A 23404-nucleotide genomic window follows, 5' to 3' on the forward strand; every position below is an offset into this window, starting at 1 on the left:
TATCCGTGGTTGTCAGATGCCGCCAACGTGTCTGTAGATGACCAGGTCAAAGACCGCAGGTAGCAGAGATTCTCGAGACCCAGTACTCTCCAACATCTAGAATCATTGTGTGGGGGCTAATGGATGTGACAACGGGACTGCCTTTCTAATTGTGGAAGGGAGGCTGAATACTCGCCAGCTTGTGGCAAGAAAGATAAATCCTGTTGTCATTTCATTCATTACCAGGGCACCAAATTGCATATGCCAGCAGAGTAGTGCAAGACCCCACAATGTAGCTTACACCACAAACGCCTAGTGGAATTTACGGATCTTTTTCAGGTCTGTTCATTTCTCTGAATTGTAACGAGTACAGCATGTCTGAGACGCTATCAGACGCCGTATACTTTCATTCTACCCTCCAGATAGCGAATTTCATGAACTGAACAGTATACGCTTCGGTTATGTAAGCTCCCCTAGGATACAAACTGTGCTCAGGTGTCGATAAATCATTGTTGGGTTTTGAATTGATTAAAATCCGTGAGACATGATTCCTCACAATGAAAATTAATCTTACGTCATTAATAATAATGATTATATATTGCGAGATGTAATCTGATGAAAGCGGCGCTATGGGAGTACTTCATAGATTTGGAATTTCTCCCACTTAAAATTTAAAAACAGACAACCACTTGCTTTTGTTGCTTAATGAATGACAGTTGTGCTATCAGAAAATTGTCGGAACTATGCTGAACTCAGATGGCGCAGCTCTGTTTAACATTTTCCTCGTCTTGAAGTTCGAGCACAAGAGTATTGAGTGTGCAGCTATTGTTTGCGTACAGAAGGACAGAGAAACAAATGTTTTGGTGGTGTATAAAACGTTATCAGGTGCGGTTTGGAAACTTTATCACTTCTTTCTCCGATGAATATCGCCAAATTGCGCTGCGCTAGACATGAGAGCAGCGTTTACGGTAACAGGGAACTCTAGTCGCTCTCGTAATTACATTAATGTGAAAACAGCGACTTTACTTCCTAATGAACGAGGTGATCCTGCCTTAATGAAAGCTGCGAAGTACGAAGCGTCTGCAAAGTCTGTGAAATGTACCGGCAAATTTAGCTAAAAGACTTCCGAAAGGTAACTAAATCGATGGTTTCATGCAGTGGGAATTCCGAATTGAAAGAGAAGCAGCGAGGAGTTTCCAAAGCCTCATCGAAATATACAGACAGCTTAGGCAAAAGTCTTCCAAAAGTGAACTACGTCAAAAACTCTATGCCCGAGAACCTTTCCCAAGTAAATGTCTGTGCTTTAAGATTATTAAGCTAGCCCATACTTAAAGTGCCGGTGTATGCGATTTGTAGATGATTTATGAACAGCTCAGCCAATGAAATTCTAAGAAACCAAAAGGCCAGATGCTGCACAGCTCTGGAGAAAACGGTTTCTGAAGCACAGAATTCACAACTGGTATTTGTACTGACGTCGACGACATATGACAAACACAGATTAGAGAAATATTTAAAGTATATTATTTGCAACATGGCATCGTTTACAATATTTGCACTGTATGAAAAATAAAAGGTTTTCTCTCAAAAAGAAAGAAAAAGGTAAGACATAATATTTTATTCGATTTAGTGGTACACTTCAACGCAGTACTTCAATAAAATAGATAAGATTCATACCAACCAGTGATCAGTATTTTATAGGGACTGAAATAGCACGTGTATTGTAGTATTTTCGTTCACACATGTAGTATGACTCCACTAAAGTCCGCCTAGCTTAAAATGTGTGCTTTAGGTACCTTTTCGTTCCAAATGGCCCTCCCCAGTCCGTAGAGATTTAATACCGTTTGTGTAGTGCGACTTAATTCCATACGTAAGTTCTACGGTCATGTGATGCTTGCGAAAGCAGAAAGGTTAAAGGAGTATGTAGAGGGTCTATACAGGGGCGATGTTCTCGAGGACAATATTATGCAAATGGAAGAGGAGATATATGAAGATTAAATGGGAGATATGATACTGCGTGAAGAGTTTGACACAGCACAGAAAGACCTAAGACGAAACAAGGCCCCGGGAATAGACAACATTCCATTAGAACTACTGACAGCCTTGGAAGAGCCAGTCCTGACAAAACTCTACCATCTGGTGAGCAAGATGTATGAGACAGGCGAAACTCCCTCAGACTTCAAGAAGAATATAGTAATTCCAACCCCAAAGAAAGCAGGTGTTGACAGATGTGAAAATTACCGAACTATCAGTTTAATAAGTCACAGCTGCAAAATACTAACGCTAATTCTTTATAGACGAATGGAAAAACTGGTAGAAGCCGACCTCGGGGAAGATCAGTTTGGATTCCAAAGAAATGTTGAAACACGTGAGGTAATACTGACCCTACGACTTATCTTAGAAGAAACCAGTCTCAGGACTGAAGACCTCAACAACAACAACTTTGAAATTATATTGTTTTAGTTTTGAAAATAACTTTTTCCGTAATAACTCGTATTTATATTTTCTAAGACTAAAATGCAAATGGTACATAACATTATAAAGTAAATATTACATGCTTTTAAAACATAGGTTTCTGCGAATTTATTTTTTAAATCAAAATTATGGGTGCCCGGTTTTTGCACTTTGTTCTACCATTAAGCAGTAACAGTTCGCTTGAAAGCATTTTTATTCTGCAATCTTTTGCCAGCAAGAAGAGCTTTCATATGTAGAGGAGATGAAAATCAGCCATGGTTCTAATGGTATCTCCAAGCCAAAGACCGGAAAGCGATTTCCGTAGCAGCAGCCAAATAGAGACTGACATTTTCATGGATGAAAACAGTACAACGTCTCAACATGCCACGTTGCTCTTTTTGCGCGATCCGATTTGAACGCAGTGCTGTAGTAGGTGGTAGCACCGCGCCCCAAGACGTCATTCAGCCAGACACTTTTGTCTCAAAAAACTGCGCACACGCGCTTCCGAGTTGTCTGCTTGTTGTCTTTCGTAATGACGACAAGTGCTTTCACTTTGTCGACAGTTGTTTCTTATGCACTTTACACATAGTTGGCATGTATGTTGACTGTCAAAGCAGATAGCATCTTCCCCATAGCACCAAGCCGACAGCAGTCACATTTGTGCGGTGTTCTGAAAGTAAATGTAAGTCCCAGTGGGAACATAGTTTCTTAAGTTTCAGACTATCTGACAATCTCATACAGCAATGGGTGAGTAATAAATGGAAAAACTGGAGATAAAATTACCATGGTGAATCTTCAGTTCCCCTTCGTCTTCCTCATCGCCTGACACCAGAAACAGCTAACCACCCCCGCATCCCTCATTATGTACATTGTCACGCTTCCTGGAATTGTCATATTCAACTCACAATCGTTGGTACACTCACAGTCTGTTTAGTGTACATATCATACACATGACGGGAAATATAACCAGCTGATGGATTATGTGCATTCAGAAACTGTATCACTCACTGCACTTTACACATAGTTGGCATGTATGTTGACTTGAGCATTAACACAACCCACCGTCAAGCGCTAACATCGCTATCATCTGTAACAGTCATCGTGTTATGCTGCTGATGGGTCTCTCTCATTGTGACACATGCAAGTCTTGCGTATCTAAAGCAGCTACAGAATAATTCGCAAACAAAATTTACAATCTAGCGCTCTTTCAATATTTAACTGATGAATAACAGCCATCTGGCAATGCTACAGTGATTTCTGGATTCTCAACAACTGCTTGTGTGATACACAATTTCAGTCAAGGAAACTCTGTGTCTGTAATGTATCTGATGTGCTAATCTGCTTTCAATTTGTGTAATGATCATTCTGTTCTTATAACTGCTCGTAAGATGCCATTAGCTGTGTTAATGCAGTATAAAATACATAAACCATGGAATGCAGCGTCAATTTTATTTTCACTCCAAGTTCCGTAGGACCAAACTGAGGATCAAATCTCCAAAGTCATGGAACGTGTCAGTACACGAAATTACAACATAAAAGTAATGACAGATAAAAATAAAATGTTTGTACCCGAAAAAAGTCAATCCAAAAGTTTAAGTAAAAGCAATCAACAATACAACAAGAATCAGCTTAATTTTTAAAGGATTTCCTCGACAGAATAGAAGGAGTGACCTATGAGGAAGCTCTTCAGTTTCGATTTGAAAGCGGGTGGATTACTGGTAATATTTTTGAGAATTCGAGTGGTACCTTATTGAAAATGGATGCAGCAGTATACTGCACACCTTTCGGCGCAAGAGTTAAGGAAGTCCGATCCCAATGCAGGTTAGATTTTTGCCGAGTATTAACTGAGTCAAAGTTGCTTATTCTTGGGAATGAGCTAATATTGGTAACAAGAAATGACAGTAAGGAATATATATATTGAGAGACCAGTGTCAGAATCCCCAGACTCGTGAACAGGGGTCGACAAGAGGTTCGTGAACTTACATTAACTTATTGCCCGAAACGTCTGTTTCTGAACCAAAAATATCCTTTTGGAATGGGAAGAGTTACCCCAAAATATAATACCATACGATACAAGCGAATGAATATAAGCAAAGTAGATTACTTTTCGTGTCGAACGATCACTCACTTCAGATACCGTTCGAATAATAAAAATGGCAGCATTAAGTCTTTGAACAAGATGCTGAACGTGGGCTTTCCATGACAGTTTACTATGTATCTGAACACCTAGAGACGGCAGTTGTGGCCGAGTGGTTCTAGACTCTTCAGTCAGGAACCGCTCGACTGCTATGGTCGTAGGTTCGAATCCTGCCTCGTGCATGGATGTGTGTGATGTCCTTAGGTTAGTTAGGTTTGAGTAGTTCTAAGTTCTAGGGGACTGATGACCTCAGATGTTAAATCCCATAGTGCTAAGAGCCATTTGAATCATTTGAACTGATTTAATGTTGTTCAATACACCGTCCTCAGTCACCAGTAGAAATATCTGCACTTACCATTTTGATATAATTCCCGCTTTATTCTACATGATATCCTTATCCCACTAGTCAGCTACCCGGGCTGCCTATTGCTGCTAGTATCATAGTATCACGTTTAGAACGTTCTAATGGGAAGCAACTCTCAAAGAGCATGAGAAATGTGTTAAGGAAAGCATTATATTTATCACCTATGTTATTGGCACTATAAACGTTGAAAGGTCTCTGTTGGATTCCTTTCATGTTAATTTTTTAAAACTGTTGTCATTTATGGCATACATTCCACTTCTAAATTTACTGTGGTGTTTCTGACTATCTGGCAGGAAACTGAGCAGTGGAACGTGTTACTCTTACACATAATCAAGAACGATCTGTCACACTACTACACGTTAAAACACAGTTTATATGTAATTCATGTCACACAGTCCCATACGGAACACACATCCGCTTTCTTTTATATACTGTATATGATAAGATACTGTCATCCCCCTTCCCTTCTGCGTGAAAGGATGAATGAGCGAATGTATTTCTAGATGCATGCTTGATGTTAGCAGACAAGCCTGTCTGCTAGAGAACAGTAGGACCAACGTCGGAACAGGTAGCTACGCTTTCTAAAAGCAAAGAGGTTTCTATCCTTAGTATGGTCCTGTCCGTCCCTTGTCATGTTGGTATAGGAAGCTGCCTCTCTGGTCACTTCCGTTTTGTATATGGAAGCACCCTTGGTAGGAGCCCAGGTCAGTCTGTCCGCGGCGAGCGTCTGAAGTGGTAAGATCTCCGGCTAAGCGCGTGTCTGCTAAGTTGGTAGGACAATGGATTTCTTAAGTTCAGCCTAACTGAAAATTTAATCACCTTTATTTCAGGTTTAGCTATAAAATATCTAATGTTATCTTAAATTGCAACGCAGTGTGATTCGAGTGTACAGGTCAGAATATTCCAGTAGTTGCTTTGTCACTACTTTGTGAGTAAAGTGGAACCACGTGTTGATCAGTAACTCTAACTAAGATCATCAGTCTTAAATGCGAATGTGCGTGAGATTATAAGGTCTCGTCTTGACAATATTTTTCAATATAGCAACTTTTCTGTATGTTCAACCCACGTGGGGTGTACTTTGTGAGACCAGTACCACGTGCTTATACAACTGTTTGATCCATCAGGTTAATAGTAAGACGATAGTAACCAGTTCGAGGTTTTTCTTTTGTAATTTGTGTTTCGATGTAATTTATTTTAATTATCAAAATTATTGTGGAGTTACACTCTTTGTGTAAACCAAGTTGACCACGTTAAGCATGTAGTGTAATCATCAAAGTAGCCCTCAGCTATTCTTTTCGGGAAGATTTCACAGAGAGTTAGTATGAAATTAGTTTACCAGTGTGTGGTAATTTCATGACGGACAGGATTGCGCTACGAACGTAACTTCTTTGGGTGAAAATTGAATCGGTTGGTTGTGGTTAATTTCCTCTTGCATATGTTTCAACGTTCTTCGTGTGTTATTTTATGAATGCAGTGTTGTATGCAGTCTCCCAATCTTGGCTCCATATTTGATGTGTTCCGTAAGATTACAAACTCACATTTTCACAATCCTCAATAAGGCACCAGTTTATTTATGAATCAAGTTTAATATGCTGAAATTTTAACGGAACAATGATCAATGTTAAAATAAATGTCCAAATATAAACTGATTTATTTCTTTTTATTTAAATTGTCTTTATATATATATATATATATATATATATATATATATATATATATATATATATATATATATATATATCACCGCTTATCGTAAGATGACTACTAAAAGATTATAATTAATGTTAGTCTGGTTGAGAATTTGGTAAGCTAGACTGGATACCTGGTGAAACAGTTGCTCAGTAATGCAAGGTTAACTTCCCCAGATAGCTCACAGCTTTTAACCCGCTTTTATTGTCTTGAATATCAGCACCGTTTTCAGAACAAATTAATGCAGCAACATTACAACGTCCTACCACTCTTGTTCCTTGACAAGGTTTAAAAAACTCTCTATTGCTGTTGGATTAACTTCCCTACATAGTTTGTAATTATCTGTGACCTTTGTTTGAGTACGGTTTCACTCACTGGTGCCACGCGGGGTAGCCACGCTGTCTGAGGCACCCTCTCACCTCCCGTCGAAGGTTCGAGTCCTCCCTCGGGCATGGGTGTGTGTATTGTCCTTAAACGCAAGTTAGTTTAAGTGCGACTAACTAGTGTGAAAGCCCTAGGGACGGATGACCTTAGCAGTTTGGTACCATAAGACCTTACCACAATTTCCAAATTTCACTCACTGGTAGGGAGATATATTATTTCCTATAGCAACAAGTTGTTCATGGTAAAGAAGATATATTGTACATTGTGCAGGTGTATATTATACTAGTCACCAATATCAGCTTATTAATGTAGTCTCTCCATGTTTACCCTTTCTATACAGTGAAGAGTGCCTGAAGGTGAAAACCACTCGGACGCCACTCTGAAGGACTTTTGGGGTGAGTGGTGGGCTAGAGCGCCCAGTGGAAACACCGTTGACAGTAAACAATGGCTTTATTAACTTCAATACATGATATGTCACAACTCAGACAGGCAAACATCCTTCTCTATTGTCCCTGGTCAGTATTGACGTATAGGTGGCGCCTTCTGCTCTGGAAAATAAGGTGGCACGCTGTGATGCTGTCGGCTGGCCCGGGTTATGCCTCTTTGTTATACATGACTGGTGCTGACATACGGGTGGTGGCCTCTGCCCTGGATGCCAAGCTGGTGCCCTACGATGCTGACGGCAGGCCCGTGGTAGACTGCCAACCTTAGAGGCCATAGCCATTGACGTCAGTAGTGCGCTACTTCCCTCGACAGCGCGTAGTCGTGGCGACCCCTCGCTCTGCACAATATTGGGCGAAGGGTACGACTCACTGGGCTCTAGCAGGAGTCGGACAGCGGCTGCTAGAGAGGCGTCAAGTCCCACTAGGAACTCAGCGCCAGCGGCAGTAGGCATGAACGGCAGATGGGTGGGACTCTCTGATCAAATCCCGCGAAGGACTTAGAGCTAATGGTAGGCGCAGCCCAGACTCAAACCCATGGCTGCTGCTGGTGATGCCTGGTTGTCTCGCTGTCCAGCGTAGCTCTGGCGTCATGGTGGTGTTGCTGGTCTCTGGTGACAAGAAATCATCCCTATCTCAAAATTCAGACTTACTTATTTGCCTCTGGTACACATTTATTTCACTAAAATCCAGCACCTAGTCACATCACCCACAACAGGAGACTTGCCACGGTAGGGTGACATCGCCCCTCTCGCTAGGCGGTTACTGCTGTGCTGTGCAGTTTACTGCTGCGCTAGGTTATCCTCGACTCGCAGTCCACTTGGCATCTCTGCTATTGTGAACCACATATCGCCACACTGGCAGCTACCAACTCGCGGTTGTTGACGCAGTACTCCACAGCTGCTTTGTCACTTTTTCTTACTGATTTTGCTCAAGACTTATAATTTTGCTCAAAGACTGGGCAGCGGCACTACAACAGGCACTGTAGCGAAGAATTAGAGCTCCCCCTATCACTTTCAAATTAGTTGTAGTTTATTTGGCATAATTAAATACTTTCTTGAAAGAAAGAATGGTGAACAGTTCTGCGGTGTCATTGCACTCTAAAGCTAACAGGGAGTAAGTAATTTGATAAAATATTTCCTGTTCTAAGAAGCAATATTTGGTACCGTATTTAAATGGTGTGGAATGTTGAGGACAAATACTTCCATCTTACAGCGTGCATCCTACTGACGTCATTTTGACTAACAATTATAAAAAATATTTTATTTGAAATAAATATAGCCTATAAAATTGCCTGTATATGTGACTAAACGTTTTCTAAGGGAATGTGTGGACAGAAAACACTATCGCAGATAAATTGTCACGATGATATTTATTCATTATCTGAGTATAATTTGTGTTCACATTTCTGCTCGACAAAGGCACGTATTTCACTTGTTTTGTTGTTACCGACGCTAGCATTTGTTGTAAAGCGTCAGTACGCAAAAGTTTTTGAAAGCCAGCTGATGGCAGAAATAGTCATCTAAACCCATAACTGAAGCTCTCCAAGACTCCTGAAAACTCCCATTCACATAACACAATGAAGCAATTAGAAGCTATGGTTCAAAAACATTACTTACAGCACTTGAAACACATTTAAGCCACAAAAGGAAGTGAGGTCACACACTGGACTCCAAAACCAAAATCATACACTGTTTCATTATGACGTGTGTGTGTGTGTGTGTGTGTGTGTGTGTGTGTGTGTGTGTGTGTGTGTGTGTGCGCGTGTGTGTGTGTTTCTGTGTGTGTGTGTGAGAGAGAGAGAGAGAGAGATTTTCTGCAACGCTTATTACAACGATATGATATACTCTGACGATCCAATTTCATTCTAGTAGTTTAAATACCTTTATTGGATTCTAGTAAATGGCTTGAAGGCAATAACTCTTTACTGCTGCTGTTGTAGAGGAACCATGTCTGTCAGATGTCAAAAGACTATTGACACACAGTCAACATGGGTTTAGAAAACATCGTTTTTGTGTAACACAGCTAGCCCTTTATGCACATGAAGTGCTGAGTGCTATTGACAAGGGATTTCAGACCGATTCCGTTTTTCTGGATTCCCGGAAGGCTTTTGACACTGTACCACACAAGCGGCTCGTAGTGAAATTGCGTGCTTATGGAATATCGTCTCAGTTATGTGATTGGATCTGTGATTTCCTGTCAGAGAGATCACAGTTAGTAGTACTTGACGGAAAGTCATCGAGTAAAACAGAAGTATTATAGGCCCTTTGCTGTTCCTTATCTATATAAACGATTTGGGAGACAATCTGAGCAGCCGTCTTCGGTGGTCTGCGGATGACGCTTTCGTTTAGTGACTAATAAAGTCATTAGAAGATCAAAACAAACTGCAAAACGGTTTAGAAGAAATATCGGAATGGTGCGAAAAGTGGCAGTTGACCTTAAATAACGAAAAGTGTGAGGTCATCCACATGAGTGCTAAAAGGAACTCGTTAAACTCTGGTTACACGATAAATCAGTCTAATCTGAAAGTCGTAAATTCAACTAAATACCTAGGTATTAGAATTACGAACAACTTACATTGGAAGAAACACATAGAAAATGTTTTGGGGAAGGCTAACCAAAGACTGCGTTTTATTGGTAGGACACTTAGAAAATGTAATAGGTCTACTAAGGAGACTGCCTACACTACGCGTGTCCGTTCTCTTTTAGAATACTGCTGCGCGGTGTGGGATCCTTACCAGACAGGACTGAAGGAGTACATCGAAAAAGTTCAAAGAAAGGCAGCACGTTTTGCATTATCGCGTAATATGGGAGAGAGTGTCACAGAAATGATACAGGATTTGGGATGGAAATCATTAAAAGAAAGGCGTTTTTCGTTGCGACGGAATCATCTCACGAAGTTTCAATCACCAACTTTCTCCTCCGAATGCAAAAATATTTTGTTGACACCGAATTACATAGGGAGGAACGATCACCACGATAAAATAAGGGAAATCAGAGATCGTACGGAAAGATATAGGTGTTCATTCTTTCCGCGCGCTATACGAGAATGGAATAATTGAGAATTGTGAAGGTGGGTCGATGAACCCTCTGCCAGGCACTTAAATGTGATTTGCAGAGTATCCATGTAGATGTAGATGTAGACTTGTCGTATTTCTTTAACGTCCTTCCAGTTTATTAGAGATACTATTTTCATCTTTTAGAATTATCTGTTCAATAATTATCGTTATGCCAGAAGTTTCCACAATGTGATAGAGGTGTAGGGGCGTATCGTCATGTGCTTTAAGCTCTTGCATTTCACAAAGGCCTAGGATCATTGCGTTGCTTGTGTGTTAATATAATACCGCGCCCGATTCCATCGTACTGATATTGATTCGTAGATTTCTATATTGTATTTCGCCCAGTTATAATGGGGTATTTGTGTATGCAGATCGCAATCGAATGAATGTGCAGTCCATGTGAAAACAAATGAGTGATAGACAAATGCAACGTAATTAATACACTGTACTCAAATTCCCATCAAGCAATAGTAAGTTGTCTTTCAGTGGTTTCCCTAAAACGATTAAGGCGATTTCCAGGATGGTTCTTTTGAAAAGGATTGTGTGGAATTTCGTTCTCATTCTGCTACACTGCAGCATCTTCTTAGTCTTAGGTAAATGCCTATAACTGCTCGAAAGTTATTTATTTCTCTTCCTAATTCTTTCCTGTAAGTCAGCTTCGTCTGAGTAGGCAATTTATTTTCAACTCTAAATATTTAGCAGTTTTCCGTAAGATCCCACATACATTAACTTGAATTTCCCTCTAAACACGATCTTATCTAAATAAACCCTCTTTTTACCATAGACGCACGTATATAGTACTCTTACTTCTAGTTGCAGCAGCATGTGAACATTGTCTCTAAACAAGCTAAGGCAACTGTTACCAAAAGCATGAAAAGTACGTTTCAATGCCCATCTTCATTTCCTCATGATCCAGATCAAAGCAACCGAAAATCGCTGGCGGAGATAGCGCTTTCTTTCGTCCAGCCAAGTAGGAAGAACTACCCGTCGAGTAACACGTCTCCCCAAACGCTTCTTGTGTCCCTAAATAAATACCGGTCTGACCATAATACACTTATTTTATTGGATTGAAACTCAGTGTGACATTTTTCTTTTTGATTGAGGGTTTCGTGTTGATTGTACTTTGCTATTTTTATTATAAGCCTTAAGCGAAATAGAAGAATCAGTGCCTAATATAGGCCACTCCATAGGTCCACGTATCTGCTCAGACCACCACCTGCTGTTTGGTGAATGACAAGTCAACGACACAATGCCTCTGCCTGCCTGTTAGTCACTCTTCGTTCGCATAGTCACCAACGCTAGCTCTGACTGGAGGGCTTCCAAATCGATTTTCGCTTAAACCACTTTCGCGAGGTTCCTCGTTATATTACGAAAACTGGCTCACGTTTTTTGGTAAATGATGATTGATAGTATTCCCTGCTCGAGTCGAAGATGTGAAATGTGTACCCGTATTCTTTCTGCGACATCGCATTGTTTCTCACTGGGTGAGTGTATGTAAATGGCAACGATTTTTGTCCAAGTTGCTACATTCTTCAGATATAACTTCACAACGTACAGTTAATACGTGTGAAAAGTATGGTAATCTCTTCATTTTGCGGTAAATATGTAGATTTATACTACTGGGCTAAAAACATTTTACGCACTGTAAGGAGCAGGAAATGGTGCAAATAGTGATAAAAAACTTGCATTTTTAACAGGGGAAACGGAGATTTGGTGACACCTAGAAATGGAGCGGTGTTGAAGGGACACGTAATTAGTGTAGCAGCATCAGCGAGCCGTGAACTGTCCGATAGGAGTAACGTCTGAGCGTAATTGACGCGTTCTCTGGTGGTGGACGAACAGCGTGCAGAATATCTATATCTAGCAGCATCATAAACTATAATATTAGATCTTCATATAGCGAAGACTACTTAAATGAACGATTTTCAATATAGCACTTAATATGTTTACTGCAGGAAGAGATTACAAGTGTGATTCAAGGAGAGGAAGAAACTAAGTGAATAGCAGCGCTCTGTTCTCCATTAGTTTAAAGTGAAATACTGATGCTGTGGTCGCAGTGCTTACAGTGACTCGCCACCAAATTTTTCAACAAAGACTTTAATTCAGAATACAGTGCAGAAAGTTATTTCATTTAGAATACGAGACAAGATAGACTGAAATTCATGAAAGCGTAATAATTACTTACTCAAGAGTAACAATAACAAAAATAAGAAATTAAACCTTCCGACCACTTCCGGTAAATTTTCTCCAAGAAAGAGATCTCTTGTAACATCACAAAAGCTCCAATAACGTCTTATTTATCCTAAGGAGAAAAATGAACGAAGTATTTCATAACCACACGTTTCCGGTCAATTACTGTACAAGGTTGTCGAGCAGGCAAGCCGTGGAGAAAATGTCATCCGCAGCTCAATATGAATGCTTGTATATTCTTGACAAAATTAGGTCGTATGTAGTAGTATAATACAGTCTAAGAAAAAAAGCGACGCACTGCGAGGGAATTATCGAACTGGAAGGAAATCGTTTGATATGATGTACATGTACCGACAAACATACTATTACAATTTCAGAAAAATTCGATGATTATTCGAGAGAAAGAAATTCAAAAAATGAGCAAGTCAATACCGCATTGCTCCACTACTGGCCCTTATGCAAACAGTTATTCCGCGTGGGACTGGCTGACAGAGTTGTTGGATGTCCTCTTGAGGGATATCGTGACAAATTTTGTGCAACTGGTGCGCTAGATCATCAAAATACCGAGCAGATTGCAGGGCCCCAGCCGTAATGCTCGTAACATTTTTAATTGGGGAAAGATCCGGCGATCTCGCTGGGAATGACAGGATTTGGCAAGCACGAAGAAAAATAGTAGAAACTCTTGCCGTCTGCCAGCTGGCATTATCTTGCTGAAAGGTAAGTCCAAGATGGCTTGTCATGAAGGGCAACAAAACGAGGCGTAGAATACCGCCGTCGTACTAGTGTGCTATAATGGTGCCGCCGATGACAACCGCAGCGGCCCTGTTATGAAACAAAATGGCACCCCAGACCGTCACTCCTGGTAGTTGGACCGTATAGAAGGTGATAATCGGGTTGGTATTTCACCACTGCCTGTGGCGTCTTCAGACAAGTCTTCGGACTGGAATCTCGTTGACTGGAGTATCATTGTTTTCCGTGATGAGTCCCAATGACCAGAAAAGACGTATTTGGAGACGTCACGGATGGTGGTGGATATGGTGAATACCAACCCAATTTTCGTCCGCCATATGGCCTGACAAATTGGACTGAAGGTCTGGCTTGCCATTTCATTTTATAGCAGGACTCCTTTTTTGTTATCCAATGCACCCTCACTGCACAGCGGTACGCCCCGTTTTGTTGCCCTGCAAGCAAAGCCTCCCTGTTCATTTCAGCAAGATAATGCCCGCCCGGACACGGCGAGAGTTCCTACAGCTTGTCTTTCTACTTGCCACATCCTGTCTTTCCCAGCAAGGACGCCAGAACCCTCCCCAACTAAGAACGTTCTGAGCATTATGCGTATGGCTCTCCAACTAGCTCGGTATTTTGACGATCTAACGCGCCAATTGCACAAAATTTGTCACGATATCCCTCAAGAGGACATCTAACAACTTAATCAGTCAGTCCCATGAGGAATAACTGCTTGCATAAGGGACGGTGGTGTACCAATGCGTTATTCACTTGCTCAATTTTTGAAGCTCTTTCTCTTGAATAAATCATCCAATTCTTTTTAAATTTTAATCATCAGTTTGTCGGTAATGTCAATCACATCTATCGATTCCCATCCAATTCAGATTATTCCTTCGTCGAGCGTCGTTTCTTTTCTGTTTGCTCAGGAATCGTACAGAGGAAGGGAATTTTGGTCCTTTTATTGTTGCGTTTTTTTTTTTGTTTTTTTTTGTCAATCTCAGTACACTTAGGAGTTATATTTTCTATGATGCATAAGTTCTTATGTTTCTAAACAAGAGCAAATTCTTTTTAAGTATTTCAAATCTATCTTTGTAACTACTAAAAATTCCTATTTTTACATACATATATACAAACTTCAGAGTCCTCTGCCGAGCTTTTTTGTATGCATATGGAGCTAATCTCAGGACCTACTATACGGTTTCGCTAACGTTTTCATTAATAGACAGACTGATACACGAGGAAGGTTTGTGTATGTAACTTATTACCGCTACGCCAGACAAATCGTCCGGCAATAGATACATAGTGCACTAGTTTAAAATAAAACAAAGAGGAAAAAAGAAAAAAATGAAGAATATCATAACCGACGAAAGTGATGATATTGCTACTATTGGTGATATTAATCAGTTGTGTGAGTGCCGTAACGCACTGAGTGAAAAGGTGAAAATTCACGAATGTGTTTTACTGGTGGAAAGGTCCAACGTGTATCGTTGTATTGTTGTTGTTGTGGTCTTCAGTCCTGAGACTGGTTTGATGCAGCTCTCCATGCTACTCTATCCTGTGCAAGCTTCTTCATCTCCCAGTACCTACTGCAACCTACATCCTTCTGAATCTGCTTAGTGTATTGATCTCTTGGTCTCCCTCTACGATTTTTACCCTCCACGCTGCCCTCCAATGCTAAATTTGTGATCCCTTGATGCCTCAAAACGTGTCCTACCAACCGATCCCTTCTTCTAGTCAAGTTGTGCCACAAACTTCTCTTCTCCCCAATCCTATTCAATACCTCCTCATTAGTTACGTGATCTACCCACCTTATCTTCAGCATTCTTCTGTAGCACCACATTTCAAAAGCTTCTATTCTCTTCTTGTCCACACTGGTTATTGTCCATGTTTCACTTCCATACATGGCTACACTCCATACAAATACTTTAAAACTGCATGTCCTCGGGAAAAATTACGGCTGTAGTTTCCCCTTGCTTTCAGCCGTTCGCAGTACCAGCACAGCAAGGCCGTTTTAGTTTAATATCCCCAAACTGCTTCATTTGATTTCGACTCTGTATTTGATTCTACACAAGTACATACCTTTTTCTCGATTTCAAATCATGATAAGCCATCCAATAACACAGAAGTGGTTAATTATCTTACATAAATTTGGGAAGGGATGTCCCGATAACTGGGCAATTGTAAAAAGCTGTAGCTGTCAGTGTAGACAGCTCAAATTTCTCAGTGGAGCGACTGTATAAACAGGTATTTCTTTAAATTCGTGGCGAATCACGGGTATTCACCTAGAAGTACATCGCTTGTGCCATCACTTTAATTCTTTCCCATCTATTTACTAGTAGTATTATAAATGGCGTCTCAGAAGCTATGATACAACTTAAATGTGTTATAGCATCCAAACGAATTAAGATACTCACACTATGTTTGGCTTATGTGACACGCTACCTCACACAGGTTTTATCCCTCCTATCAATTTCAATACGTGCAGCTTCGGTGTCACGAACGACATCCAGTCTGTATTCAAGCTGTATCCACACTTGGCGCAACATATTCGCATCAACTGTGGCAGTGGCAGCAACGATTCGGTTCCTTAAATCATTGATGTAGTTGACAAGCGTTTGGTAGACTCTGTCCTTGACGTACGCCCGTAGAAAGAAGTCCACTGAAGCCATGCCGGGCGACTTAGAAGGCCAGGGAATTCGACCACCCCTGCCAATCCAGCGGTCTGTAAACACCGGGTATTGAACATCTCGCACAGTCTGAGCCCATTGTGGTGGCGCACCATCTTGTTGGAAAACCACTGTGCCTTGTTCGTCAACCAGTTATGGTAAGGCAAATAGTTACAGCATATCAAGGTAACTGTTAAAATTAACAGTTTTTTTTCTGAGGAAGAAAACGGTTCCACAATGCGATCAATCATCAAACAACACCACACATTCACTTTTGAGCTCTCACATTACTTCTTCCGCCACAGTATGTGGACTGATTGTGCCCCAGATGCGAACATTATGATTGTTTATCTTATCACATACGTGTTATCTTGCTTCGTAAGAAAATACTAGGTTGCTTAGAAAATTTTCATCCTCTAAACGCTGAGGAACGTCCAGAGCGAACAGCATACGTTGTGGCTTGTCGTTTGGTTTCAGTGCATGCAACAGTTGCAATCTGTATTGATCCTAGGGCTTTGCAGCTAATATGACGTCCTCCGAACAGACTTCTGCGGTGAACATTTACAGACCAACCGTCTCCGTTCTGTGTCGGTTTCACTTGTTCCTAGTCGTCCACTATGGTGCTTCACATCAACGGTTTCTGTCTGTATAAAATTCCCGTACCACTGACGTATCGACATCCGTGAGGGTGTGTGCTATCTTTACCATGTTCCTTTGAACTTGTGTGTCCGATTCTATCTGAATAAACCATTATACACACTGAGCCTTTTCTTGAACCGTTATTATGCTTCACTGACACATAAGCCAAACACAGTGTGAATACTTCAATCAGTCTGGATGCTGTAACACGTCCAAGTTGTACCGTACCTTTTGAGGTATCCTGTATATCCTGTCCATTACCGTTAAGTTTCACAATTATGAAGTAGTCAAAAAAGTGTCATGTACCTACTTCAGGTGAGGAAACAGTAAAATTGCATAACACTAGCTCCTTCACTGAAAGAGGACCTTGAGACTTTCTGTGCCTCTATAAAATCTATCTATACCTACGGCTGATTATCACAACTGCAAATATAAACACATATTATGCCACGAAGAATTATTTGCCTTAGTGTATAGTTGCACTTTTATTTTGCATGATGGCTACGTTTCTGTACCATATACCGTCATAAGGCCACCCTACGATTAAAAAATCGCAGCACATAGTTAAAATAATCCCCAATGCAATGGAAACGGCGGCGAGAAATAATAGGAGCATCCCCTGCATACAGAGTTTCTTTTTTCTTCTTTAAAGTCAGTCACAATATAAAACACATCTAAAGATAAAGAGAGACTGAAATATAAAATGTAGGAAATAAATAATACAGCAAAAGAATAAAAGATTCCCTACTGTAGGCAAAATGAAAGAGTGACTATAGAGTAAAGACTTCTTTTTATTTATTTTTTTTTAATTGTGTTGGTCGCTGCCCCAACCGACAGAATGTCGGGAATATCACTACATTTGCTGGTCACATTTCAGAGAACCTAATGGAAATGTAAAAACCTGTGATCAGTTTGTTTCTTTCTGAGTTCAGTACTGAACGAAGGCGGGAGGATTGGGTTTAACGCCCCGTCGACATCGAGGTCATTAGAGACGGCACACGAGATCGGATGGTGTCACGGATGGGGAAGGAAATCGGCCGTGCCGTGTCAAAGAAACCAGTCCGGCATTTGCCTGCAGCGATTTATGGAAATCTCGGAAAACCTAAATCTGGATGGCGAGACGCGGGTTTCCAACCGTCGCCCTTTCCAATGTGCTAACCAGTGCACCACCTCACTCGGTCTGACTTCGTTGCTATGTTTAAGCTAGATACAAATATACTCTGCAGTACAGTACACAGCACCAATAGTTCTAACCATATTACAGCGCAAATGGTAATTTTTGTCCCCACTCTGTTCCACCTACACCCCCTTTTCTCGTGATCTTCAAAGGAACGTTAGATAATTCTAACAGCTGAAATAACTGTTTCCCGTTCTTTTCCCTCACCGTATACTCTTATATAGTTTCCCTCTTTTCCTTGTGCACTGATAAAATTCCTTAACCCATCAGTATCATTAGGTTTCCGTGTTAATTTTGCTACTTCCCAAACTCTTGTGATTATTCTCTGTCTCCAACATTAACTGATTTTCTTGCTTACTAATAGGACGTTTATGTTAGTACACTGATTTTCACGTCAGTTGAGGATCCCGGCTGTAAACAATGGCAAGAGACACTTCGGTTGTTCCGTAAAATCACACAGTAAACTTTCAAAATTCTCTTAACTAAGATTTTGCATGTACTCGTACATCCAGTGTGACCTTTCATCCAGATGACTCATTGTTTTCACGTATATCCACCGCAACGGTATATTTTTAAAATGGTAAATTCTGTTTACAATTCTGCTCTTGAAATATCGTCAATGGGAACTTAAAATAGTTTACTTGAAATCGAGTGCACGTAACATTAGCTGCCATCAACTTGAAATGTATTCACATTTGCGAACATGTACAATCATTAGCTGAGTAATGGAATGACGACAGTGGAAATTTGTGCCGAGTCGTGACTCGAACCCTGACTTCCAGCTAAACGGTAGCGGTCGCCTTATCATTAGGCTATCCGAGCACGGCTCACGACTCGACCCAAACTTCCATACGACGTCAACAATGTGCCTACAACCGGCACTCGTACATTCATTATGTACACTGCTGGCCACCGTAAATGCAACACCCTGAAGGAAGCATCCGAATCAAGTGAAATTTACACCATGAGTTTGCAGCGATGAGATATGCAACTGATTAGAATTTCAGCGCAGACGCACATCACGCGCGCCTGTGGCGCCACCTAATAGCGCCATTTAAGGCTTGGCGATTTCGACGAGTGTACGTTCGGCACGTGTGTTTACCTTGTAGTTGTTTCACAAGACGATCAGTTATGCATCGTAGACAACAGCGAACGTCTTTTGATCAAGTATCCGAGTTCGACAGAGGAAGGATAGTGGCTTACCGAGATTGTGGATTATCATACAGAGAAATCGCTAGTCGTGTTGGACAAAACCAAACAACTGTAATGCGGATATGTGACCGTTGGATGCGGGAGGGTACGACGGACCGACGTGGTCGATCGCATTCACCTCGGTGCACCACTGCATGTGCTGATAGGCAAATTGTGCGCATGGCAGTGACGGATCGCTCAGTGACATCCCGAACCATAGCACAGCACATTGCGTCTGTAACGCATCATCCAGTGTCTGCGCGTACCATTCGACGCCGTTTACAGCAGAGTGGTCTGTCCGCAAGACGTCCATTGCTTCGTCTACCATTGACGCAGAACCACAGACGTCTCCGTCGCCAATGGTGTGATGACAGACGGATGTGGACGGCAGAATGGAATGACGTTGTCTTTACTGATGAGGCACGCTTCTGTCTGCAGCACCACGATGGTCGGATTCGAGTGTGGAGACACCGTGGAGAGAGGATGCTAGACAGCTGCATTATGCACCGCCACACTGGTCTTGCACCGGGTATTATGGTATGGGGCGGTATTGGATATTACTCTCGCACGCCTCTAGTACGCATTGCCGGTACTTTAAATAGCCGGCGCTACATATCCGAGGTGCTGGAGCCAGTTGTACTTCCTTACCTTCAGGGCTCGGCCACAGCCATATTTCAACAGGACAATGCGCGACCACACGTGGCACGCATTGTCCAAAGGTTCTTCGTCAATAACCAGATTGAATTGCTTCCCTGGCCGGCTCGCTCTCCGGATCTTTCGCCGATAGAAAACATGTGGTCCATGGTTGCTCAACGAGTGACCCAGATTACATCCCCAGCTGCCACACCAGATGATCTTTGGCAACGTGTGGAAGCTGCTTGGGCTGCTGTACCCCAGGAACACATCCAACGTCTCTTTGACTCAATGCCGAGACTTATGGCAGCGGTGATCTCCAACAATGGCGGCTACTCTGGCTACTGATTCTGACAGGAACCACATGTCACAGACGTCTGTAAACGTAATCATTTGATACTTGGTCAACATGTTATCTACAAAATAAATTTTGTTGTGCTACCTCTTGTCTTTCTTGGTGTTGCATTTACGGTGACCAGCAGTGTATATTCGCGTACTGAGGAGACTTTTTTTGGAAGTCGCTTGCCCGGTGTCGGCGGATAAATACGATATTGCATTGCCTATGTTGTTCAGAGGCACGATGTGAAGTTCCTTCGAATATGCATGCAGGCGGTCACTGACAGTGAAAATAACCTTACCTGAACTTACGCCAGCCGCTGTGGCCGAGCTGTTCTAGGCCTTTCAGCCCGGAACTGCGCGCCTGCTACGGTCGCAGGTTCGAATCCTACCTCGGGCATGGATGTGTGTGATGTCCTTAGGTTAGTTAGGTTTAAGTAGTTCTAAGTTCTAGGAGACTGATGACCACAGCAGTTGAGTCCCATAGTGCTCACAGCCATTTGAACCATTTTTTTTACAGTCGTTTTTTCCTCGCTCTAATTGCTTGTGGAACAGGAAAGGAAATGACTTGTTGTGTACAGGGTTGTTCAAATGTGTGAAATCTTATGGGAATTAGCTGCTAAGGTCATCAGTCCCTAAGCTTACATACTACTTAACCTAAATTATCCTAAGAACAAACACACACACCCATGCCCGAGGGAGGACTCGAACCTCCGCCGGGACCTGTGTACAGGGTACTCTCCGCCATGCACCGTACCGTGGCTTACGGAGTATTTACGTAGATGTAGATGTAGACGTATCACACTTAGCGTCATGGTTTGGAGAGCCATTTGATATGATTTCAGGTCATGGCTGATTGTGACTTAGGGAATTCTGACGGCACAACGGAATCTTCGTCATCATGTTCTGCCTCTCATGCGACACCATCGTGGTGTCATTTTTTCAACAAGACAATACTCGTACTCACATGGCACGTGTCGCTATGAACTGACTGCGTGATGCTGAGGTATAGTACCGCGGCCAGCAGGATCCCTAGATACGTCGCCGATAGAATGTTTGTGTGACCAGCGCGAATGTCCTCCTAACGTCATCGTCGAGGATACCACGGACCATCTGCGATAGCAGTTGCGGGCCTCTTGCCTCAGCAGAGGATAAATAACTTTATGTCATTCTTCCCAAGAGAATGAGTGCTTATATCTAGAATAGAGGGATTTCAACGTCATATTGAGAAGTGGGCTCATACTGACAAGTTCTTTGTGACTTACTCGATTTTGTAAACAATGGCCGGCCCGAGTGGCCGTGCCGTTCTAGGCGCTACAGTCTGTAGCCGAGCGACCTCTACGGTCGCAGGTTTCGACGCCTTTCATTATGTTTCCCCCACCTCTCTCGGGTACCTCACTTTCTTGTCAGAAATGTATATGCAGGTGTAGATACAGAGTGGTGGAAATTATTATAAAGGCACCTGATTATTTGTGGAAAAAAACATGTTTGTTTAGGTATGTGGCACTGCACGCATTTTTCCGTACGCTTCACAACAAAGCAAAACAAAACACATTTTCATTTCACCATTAGAATTATGCTGTGTACTTAAAAATTGAAAAAAGGCAGTTTTGCGGTTAGGAAGGGGTGGAATTTGGTGTAAACGCAGGTCTGCTATATGACGCGCAGAGTGGTGTATGTCAACAGTTACCTACAGTTATAGTTTGAAGGTTTTCTTCTGACGTCATACGGCAGTTATTGTGATAATGCCGCGATTAAAGTCTCTGTCTGATGACGAGCAAGTAAGTATTAAGGCGCACAAAGAATTGGGCCTGTCTGATCGCCACATTGCTAATGAATAAGGCCGTTCCCGTTGTGTTTTTTATAATTTTTTCAGACTGGATGCGCAGTATAGCAGATGTGGCAAATATGGTTGGACACGAATATTTTCAGTATCAGATACGCGTTTGATACCGTGCAAAGCAGAAGTCAACGGCTTGTGTTCCTCTCAAATCATGGCTCGTTTGCAATTATCAGTCACTTCCAGAAGCGTTAAACAAATCCTGGCTCAAGACGCGAACCTGGCTTTCAAGAAACGACTCCATGAGCCCCCTTTAACAATGCGTATAAGGAGGCTCGAATGAAGTTTTCGGAAGAACGTAAGGTGGACCATGGAATGGAACAAAGTAATGTTCAGTGATGAGAATAAGTTTAATTTGGATGGGCTGGATGGTTTACAATATTACTGGCATAGAAGAAAACGTCCGGATGAGTAGAAATTTAAGCGGTGGCAGAGTTATATGATCTGTGTAGCATTTTGTGCCAAACGCACGTGCAGCAGAGCATGGCTGCGCCCCACAATGAGGTCCGATGATTATACAAGAATGAAAGAGTATTGGTTCGTATGTATGAGGAGTTTGACGATGATAATTTGCTGTGCCAACAGGATAACGCTCGGACTCACAGGTCTGCCTAGACAAAGTCGTGGTCTCAGTACAAAGGAATCCCACCTCTGAACTGGCCATCGAGAAGTCCGGATGGAGTCACCATGGAGAATCTGTGGGGAGTCCTAGGACGACGTACTTATCGCAGTGGACGACAGCTTGAGACTGAGGGCGAGCTCAAAACTGCAGTTCGAAAAAAGTTGACCTCAAACTCAGGAGATCACGTCCCTATACAAAGATTACGTAAGGGAATTTTCTCATTTATTAAGAACGGTGCAGGTTCGACTAAGTACTAGTTCATAGTTGTGATCTATTTACTGTATGCGTTAGATTATTCTGACAATAATTCATAAGTGCCTTAATATCAGTTTCCAACCATAAGGTTGTCTTGCTTTTTTTTATTTCTTAAGTACCAATGCCAATGGTAAAATAAGAACGTATTTGGTTTTTCTTTGTTGTAAACCGTATGGAAAAAATGAGAGCAATACCAAACACTTGAAAAAAAATCTAATATATCTAGATGCACTTCGAATTGGTGCTCAATAGAAATTTCACGGAAGAGCCACAGTTTTTCTTTGAACTTCATTCGCAGACGAATTTCAGAAATTTATATTCTCATAAAATATAAGTGACATTACAGTCACACCAAAGCCAAGCACAGCCGTAGCATGGAGCGTATTTTTTTGATAATTCATAGCGATAGCTCATACAGGTGATACAAAGTCATTCCGGTCCATCATAGAGCACTGATAACGGAAATATAAGTTGCCAAAACCGCTCTTAAAATAAAATTCGTAGAGAAAATTTTGCTGTTTCGTGGATCTTCTTCCCCTGCAGAGCATGTCAAGCAGGGACAGGAGATGCGTTGATTTGAGTAGTAAATGGCTGAGTATGCTAAACGTGGCCGCGGAGAAAACAGG

Source organism: Schistocerca nitens, chromosome 3 (genome assembly GCF_023898315.1).
Source record: "Schistocerca nitens isolate TAMUIC-IGC-003100 chromosome 3, iqSchNite1.1, whole genome shotgun sequence".
Taxonomy (NCBI): domain Eukaryota; kingdom Metazoa; phylum Arthropoda; class Insecta; order Orthoptera; family Acrididae; genus Schistocerca; species Schistocerca nitens.